The sequence below is a fragment of the Lithobates pipiens genome, unplaced genomic scaffold, assembly GCF_037356315.1.
Source record: "Lithobates pipiens isolate NorthernLeopardFrog02 unplaced genomic scaffold, aLitPip1_a1.2 Scaffold_18, whole genome shotgun sequence".
Classification (NCBI taxonomy): Eukaryota; Metazoa; Chordata; class Amphibia; order Anura; family Ranidae; genus Lithobates; species Lithobates pipiens.
Window position 1 is genome coordinate 561,784,638 of NW_027507758.1, and position 8,304 is coordinate 561,792,941.

The 8,304-nt window shown below is 46.7% G+C and overlaps 1 non-coding gene and 1 pseudogene across 1 annotated transcript; both read right to left on the minus strand.

Moving 5' to 3' along the window:
- Positions 1 to 1,394: 1,394 nt before the first annotated feature.
- Positions 1,395 to 1,600, minus strand: LOC143990528 (U2 spliceosomal RNA; annotated as a pseudogene).
- Positions 1,601 to 7,726: 6,126 nt separating this feature from the next.
- Positions 7,727 to 7,917, minus strand: LOC143990461 (U2 spliceosomal RNA). Its single transcript, XR_013277349.1, has one exon. It is a non-coding gene; the product is annotated as a U2 spliceosomal RNA (small nuclear RNA).
- Positions 7,918 to 8,304: the final 387 nt, after the last annotated feature.

Sequence of the window (8,304 nt, forward strand, 5' to 3'; positions counted from 1 at the left end):
AGCAAACCTCAGAAGAATAAAATGTGACATCGTATAAGCGCTGATTTGGGAAATCTTGTAGGCATAAAATCTCTCTTACCGTGATGTCCAGAAGTCCCGTCAAAAGATCCACTACGACTGTCCTTAGGGTCACTCCATCCGAAAAACCTGGCCGCACCAGGAAACGCAGCGAATCCCGGATCCCCCGGTTCGCCATTTTTCAAAAGCTCCTCGCAACGACTGCGTCACTGCGGGGGCCCCACAAGGGGAACCCACACAGATCCGCCAACCGCCCAAAGAAAGCCGCCTTTAGAAGGGCGATCGCCTCTCGTTGCCCGGGGACTAAGCCGTAGGCCAATAGCAGCAAGGGGGGGCCCTCCGAAAAGGGACGCTCCCCCCAAGGCCGACCCTTGGGTACCCCGGGCACCTCTTAACCAAGACTCGCACAGCACAAGTACTGCACTTGATCTTGGCCAAAAGGCCGAGAAGCGATAACCCAATTATTCTCTTTTCCGAGCGAGCGGCGGCCAGCCCGCAAGCCAGAGCTCACTGAGAGCTGCTGTTGCTGCCGATGGCCTGGACCCTTGCCTGCCCTTCCCCCACGTCTAGACCGGGCGGAGACGCTGATTAGCAACTTTTCACACCTGGCCTGGCCAAGGCGTCTAATCCCCTGCTGATGACCTAGATAGCAATCCACAATTTTCTAACACCTGCCCAACACCTTTGCAAGCACCTGCTGACCCTGGCATTGACCAGCAGGAAGGCAGCAGCAACAATTTCACTCATCCAGTTGCTTCTCGTTGCTGCTCTACCAGGGAAAAGCATTTGCATGAGACCGCCTCCTGGGACACGTGGACGAAAGCTGAAAAGGCTGGGACCCACTAGAGGGAGACACAGGCTGTCGAATGAATACTCAGGCTGCTGGGACTGCTTTCCAGCAAGCTGTTTTTACGAAGGGACAGGAATGGAGCAAAGTCTGGCCTATTGCAATGGCTGGGCTGGCTGGACATGGCTAGGAAAAAAAAGGCCTCATCTTGGGCCTTGACTAGAAAGTTCTTTCATACTCGAGCTAGCTGCCTTGTCGAAATGTGTCTACTTGCTGACTTCCTAGGTTTGGCTTCTTGCAACTACTGCCACTTCACCTGCTTCTTCCTGAGCAAAAAAATATTGAGCGAGCAAGGAAGGAGGAAGGGAGAAAGAAAGGCCAAGAACTGACACGAAGCAAAAAACACCAGTACACACAGGGGTTAAACGCAAGTTTATTGCAAAAATGAACAACATACAGACAGACAGACAGCTTGTGATCAGCAAAAGTAACATTGCAAGTGAGTGAGCAAGCAAGCAAAAGGATGAGGAGAGAGGATGGAGGAGAATTTGCTGTTTGAATTCATTCTGTTTTTGGAAACTGCATAAGAGAGGGGTGCACCGGTCCTGGAGGTACTGCAATACCAGGTCGATGCGTGGAGTGGACAGAGCAAGCTCTTCTTCCATCTCCCTGTTCTAAAAATCCATTTAATATATGGTCCCCAGATAGGGGACGTATCAGATATTAAACTGATAAGAACAGATTTTTTTTTTTTATTTTTTTTTTTTTATTTTTTCTTTTCCCATCAGATTGAATCACTTAGCTCGACACGAACTCACGATACCTTCACTGACAGTGTTCCATTCATCATCTGGGCTCAAAATAATCAAATATAAAAACATCCGAAAATCACAAAACACCCCCCACCCTCCAATCCTTAAAATTCCATAGCACATTCGCCTCCCTTTCCCCCAGCCTCCTCCTATCCATCATCAATACATGGTACAATTTAGCCACACACCATTCCATACAGTCTTCTTCCGTCAGCACCAACTTATTTTTCTGAAACGCACACCTCGCCTCCCACACCACTTCTTTAAAGATCGCTGAAAAGATGAGCACCTTGCGTTCTGTCACCTTCCCACCACCACCAACCCCATACACACCAAGGACATAAGATACGTTCTCTATATGAAACACTCTTTTTAGAAAACCTTCCATCCTCCTCCACAATTTCCTCACAAAGCCACACTCCCAGAACACGTGTCTAACGCTCTCTCTCCCTCCACAATCTTTCCTAGGGCAGACCTCACTCCTAACCAGATCCCTAGCTTTCAGGAATTCACAGGTAAGTAGGCAGTTATGCAACACCATCCAACCTAACTCCTTTTGTTTATTGGTTATCCCTATCACAGACCTACTTTTCCAACACTGTTCAGCCTGTTTAGAATTCAACCCAAAAACACTGGCCGTAACCTCCTCCCTCCTCAGCCATTTCCATAAATGATTTTTATTGGTAGCATCAGACCCCAACCCAAGGAGCCCTCTTTTCTCGAAAAAAACTTTCATCCTCAAATAGTAACTGGGAGACACCAAAGACATTGGCCTCCTTAAGTCCTTTTTACACCACCCCCATTTCAGGAGTGGCCAGCCAATTAAGTACCTCATTAAGGAGGCTGTCTTCCCACCAGCCGAAAAGGCTTTATGATGGACCAGCCACCACTGAACCTCAAGAAATCTTTCTATATTGGGGAAGTTGTACCCACCCCTTCTTTCGGTCTTCATCACCTCTTCTCTTGCTATCCTCTCCATCTTGGAACCCCAAAAGAAGATGAATAACAATCTCGTCACCTTCTGCGTCCATCTCTTGCTCAGCGGAAAGATAACTCCAAAGTATACTAGTAATGGCAAAATAATGGCCTTCACAACCAGAGTTTTCCCGGACAAAGACATCTTCCTTAGTTTCCAAAATTCCAGTTTTTTAGAGATTTTCTCCACTCCTCTTTCCGTGTTGCCTTGGTTCATCAGATCTCGTTCAAATTGTATTCCTAATACGGTGATCTTCTCAGCTTCCTTCAAACCGCTTCCGGACACATCACATGTGCCGCTCAAAGTACATACGTTACTTTTCCCCCAGTTAACGTTCAAACCAGACATGCTTCCAAAGATTTTAAGCTGAAGCTCCGCCCTGCTCAGGTCTCTTGCAGAACTACATAGGAAGGCCACGTCATCCATATAACATAAGGCTTTTACATTAGTTCCCTCACTGCCAGGCACAAACATCCCTTTAAAGGCTTTATCAAGCATAACGTGCTTTACCAGGGGTTCCATAACGGAGATGAACAGAATCGGGGACAGGGGACATCCCTGTCTCACCCCCGATCCTATTCTCACTTCTTCGGATAACTTCCCGTTGATCAACACTCTACTGCCGATGTCTTCATACAGGCACTTCACCATCCTTACGAGGTCTTCGGAAAAACCCAAACTCTTCAAAACTGTCATCAGATATGTATGAGACACCCGATCATACGCTTTTTCTAGGTCGCATCCGGCAACCACAAATGGCAAATTATTGCTCTGGGCATAAAAGGCAAGATCCCTCAAGAGGATCAAATTGTCCGATATCCTCCTGCCAGGAACCGCACATACCTGCCATTCACCAATAACCCTATCAATCACCACTCTCATCCTATTAGCTAACAGTTTTGCCAAGATCTTGTAATCCGCATTAAGCAAAGTTATCGGCCTCCAATTCTTCACCTCTCGTGGGTCATCTTTTTTATACAATAAGGTAATAATACCCTCCTTCATCGTCTTCGATATTACCTTCTTTTCCATACAGAAAGTAACGATTTCAAGAAGCTGTTCCCTCATAATGGACCAGAAACACAAATAAAATTCAACAGGAAGCCCATCCCCTCTGGGTGTCTTGTTCTTTTTCATACTCTTCAAAACGTCTTCCACCTCTTTTAATGTTACAGTATCCATTACAGCCTCTGCTTCTTCCTTTCCCAGATTCCCTTCCACCACTTTACAATAATCCACAATCTCCTCCGTATTGGCACACCTTCCACCCCTATACAGATCCTCATAAAAACTTTTAATTACTTCCCTCACCTTCTCACCCTGCACCTCCTCCCCCTTCTCCAACACAGTAAGTATGGCTTTCCTGGGCCCAAAGGATTTTTTGAAAAAATACCTTGAACAGGTCTCCCCCTCCTCCATATCCTCCACTTTGGCTCTGAACATAATACCTTTCCCTTTTTCTTTAATCAACGCATTCCTCTGTTCTCTTATCAATTGGATTTCCTTCTCCACATCCACCCCCATCCTCTTACATTTGAACAAGAAGTGCAATTGATCCACGAGACGTTCTTCCTCCTCACGTTTCTTCCTAGCCTCTGCCCTTCCCATCCTCCTAAAGAAAATACCAATTTCCTTTTTCGCCCAGTCCCACCATTCCAACACATTAACAAACCTACGCTTTTTAAATAGCAAGGTCTCATAAAAGGACTCAAATTTCTTACAAATAGTATCATTCTCTAGCATTAAGCAGTTAAGCTTCCACACACCCCTCCCAAAATCCACCCCCACATCAAAATTCACACACCCAGAGATTATTGAGTGATCAGAAAAGGCCACCGGGGTCACCTCATACCCCTGAATCTCTAGAAAGGAAGAACAAAAAATAAAATCTATTCGGGACTTGACTGTCCCCTTATCCGAATGAAAAGTACAGGACACATCCCCCCCTTCCACCACCACCGCCACATCTTGTAGATGGAAATCATTCACGATCTCATTCAACAGTTTAGAGGAAATATCCGTTCCACCCCCCTCACCACCCCCTTCTCTATCTTCATTCTTCCTTATACAGTTAAAATCTCCCATAACAACAGTAGGCATTCTCCCGGGCAGCCATAGCTTGAGTACATTCAAAAAAGCACACCTCTCTTTTTTATCTACCGGTACATAACAATTGATCACACGAAACTTTTTATGGAACAACTCAAAAATTGCCACCTGCATTCTCCCAGGCACCACCACTTCATGCGACACACACCGAATATTTTGGTTTTTAGCCAGAATCCCCACTCCCTCGCTTCTGGATCCGCACACCGGTGACCACAAGGATACACCATACTTCCACTCCTCCCTTGGGACTCTTTCAATGCCGCATTCTTGCAAACCAATAACATCTGTTCTCAGATCGCTCAAGTGTTCTAATACCATAGCTCTCCTCCACCCAGAACAGATGCTCCGTACATTAACAGAACTAAATAACAAAGACATGAGAAAAAAGAAGTTCAAGACAACACCAGCCATCATAATCGTACCTAAGTATGCATCTCATCATCATCCTCATTCAACTGTTCACACACCCTCTGTCTTCTCCTAAGGAAAGGAGAACTGGCGGATTCCTCAGAACCCCCATCGTCAGGAGCGGGTAGGTTACCTCCGTCCTCCCCACCACTACCCCCTTCCCGAGGCCTTTTGTTCTGAGGCGACTCGTGCATTTCTGCAATCACAAGCCTCTGTCCACATTCCAGACTCCCTTCACTGTCTACGGTTTGCATAGCGTCCTCATCCTCACTGCTGGAGGACAAGCCACTCATAACTTCCGACAACATTCCAGGGCTCATTATAGTAGACGGTACATTTTCTGCTGCCTCAACAGCTTCTCCTTTTTCTTCACTCACGACATCTCGCCCTATATTAGCCTCCTCTCCTCCCATGTTACCAGGACCTCCAGGACTTCCTTTGGCCGTCACCCCTGCGGTGGCTTCTGCATAGGTCCTGACACCCGTCGCCTTTCTTCCAGCCGATGGAGCGGCCTTCTCTTTTCCGCCCCCACCCTCCGGCACTTTAACAGGTCCCCTAGGCACCGTCCCACCACCCAGATCCCCTGGGGGGGCAGCCCCTGGGTTCGTAGAGGCAGGTCCCACAGGGCCCTCCTCTTCCGGTCCAGTCCTAGGCCTCCGCGGTTCCTTTTCCTTACCCATCCTCCTACCCACCCTTTTTTCCAGGTCCGCCATTGATTTAGCCTTCTTAACCTGCTCACATTGCTTAGCTAAATGTCCTGGGCTTTTACAAATGTCACATGTCCTTTTATTTTTACATTCCTTAGTAGGGTGGTCTTTTGTCCCGCAAAAACGACACTTAATATCCTGCTTGCAGTCATCGCTTGTGTGACCATACGTGAAGCATCTCCTGCAAAAGCTGGGTTGCCCCGGATAGTACAGGAAGCCTCTCTCCCCTCCAATATTAAAAGTGGCCGGAGGCCTCTTCACACCCCCAACACAAAAGGGGTCGGTCCTAAAACGACCAAAGAATCTATATTTCCCTGACCAGATCCCAAATTTGTTCATTACTTTTTCTCCCCCTCTTAGTTCCTCACAATAATTTCCAAGAAAAGCTCTTACCAAATTAACGTCTGCAAAGGGGTTATAGAGATGTACAATGATTACTTTTTCCTCTTGCATAAACAGGGGGGTGATATCAAATTTCCTTATTAACTCCACCATATCGAGCTTCTTTGTGTCTTCAAACACGTTCCAACATACCTCATTGGAAGAAAAGGTTGCATCATAAATTCCTTGCTGGACAAAATCTTGTAAGCAAACAATATCATTTACCTTGACACCAAGGACATCCATCAACAGCTCAACCACGACCGTCTTCAAGGAAATCTCCTGCTTAAATTCCGGCTTCGCTTGGAACCGGACCGAGTCCCGTAAGCCTCGTGACGACATTCTGGCGCAGCGACCGAACCGACTACTCCTGAAAGAAACTCCAAGGGTACCCCCGGAGGGGCCCCGGAAGCTCCCTCACCGTCGAAACTGCGCCCTGTGGGGTTACAACCCACTATCGCCCTCTCGTAGACCTCCAGCAGCGTCCTGCCCAATAGCAGCAGGGGGTGCACCAATCAAGGAAACACCCCCAGGCCGAGCAGAACTGGTGCCTTCCGTCAAACCCTTTACCTACGACACGAAGATCGCAGCCAAAAGGCCGAGAAGCGATAACCCAATTATTCTCTTTTCCGAGCGAGCGGCGGCCAGCCCGCAAGCCAGAGCTCACTGAGAGCTGCTGTTGCTGCCGATGGCCTGGACCCTTGTCTGCCCTTCCCCCGCGTCTAGACCGGGCGGAGACGCTGATTAGCAACTTTTCACACCTGGCCTGGCCAAGGCGTCTAATCCCCTGCTGATGACCTAGATAGCAATCCACAATTTTCTAACACCTGCCCAACACCTTTGCAAGCACCTGCTGACCCTGGCATTGACCAGCAGGAAGGCAGCAGCAACAATTTCACTCATCCAGTTGCTTCTCGTTGCTGCTCTACCAGGGAAAAGCATTTGCATGAGACCGCCTCCTGGGACACGTGGACGAAAGCTGAAAAGGCTGGGACCCACTAGAGGGAGACACAGGCTGTCGAATGAATACTCAGGCTGCTGGGACTGCTTTCCAGCAAGCTGTTTTTACGAAGGGACAGGAATGGAGCAAAGTCTGGCCTATTGCAATGGCTGGGCTGGCTGGACATGGCTAGGAAAAAAAAGGCCTCATCTTGGGCCTTGACTAGAAAGTTCTTTCATACTCGAGCTAGCTGCCTTGTCGAAATGTGTCTACTTGCTGACTTCCTAGGTTTGGCTTCTTGCAACTACTGCCACTTCACCTGCTTCTTCCTGAGCAAAAAAATATTGAGCGAGCAAGGAAGGAGGAAGGGAGAAAGAAAGGCCAAGAACTGACACGAAGCAAAAAACACCAGTACACACAGGGGTTAAACGCAAGTTTATTGCAAAAATGAACAACATACAGACAGACAGCTTGTGATCAGCAAAAGTAACATTGCAAGTGAGTGAGCAAGCAAGCAAAAGGATGAGGAGAGAGGATGGAGGAGAATTTGCTGTTTGAATTCATTCTGTTTTTGGAAACTGCATAAGAGAGGGGTGCACCGGTCCTGGAGGTACTGCAATACCAGGTCGATGCGTGGAGTGGACAGAGCAAGCTCTTCTTCCATCTCCCTGTTCTAAAAATCCATTTAATATATGGTCCCCAGATAGGGGACGTATCAGATATTAAACTGATAAGAACAGATTTTTTAATTCTTTTATTTAAAAATTCACAAATAAAATACATAGAAAACATAAATCCAAATAACAATATGCACAAAAAGTAAAATAACATTTGTACAAAAATAATTCAGAAATATATCTTCACAACAAAAAATTAAAATATTTACATAACCCACCCCCTTCCCACCCACAAAACCCACCCACAAAAACCCAAAACACACATAATAAAGATAACAAGATAAATCCATAATAACAAGAACAAAAAATTTCAAGAACAAATAATAACAACAAAAAAAAAAATATTTACATAAAAACCCATTTCCACCCTTCATTATTGAAAGCAAACATTAAACTATCCCTACTATATACTGACCCTCCACCCTATCCCTACACAAACAAAAACACTCCTATACACTTTCTCCACACTTTCCCTTTGTCACCACCTGC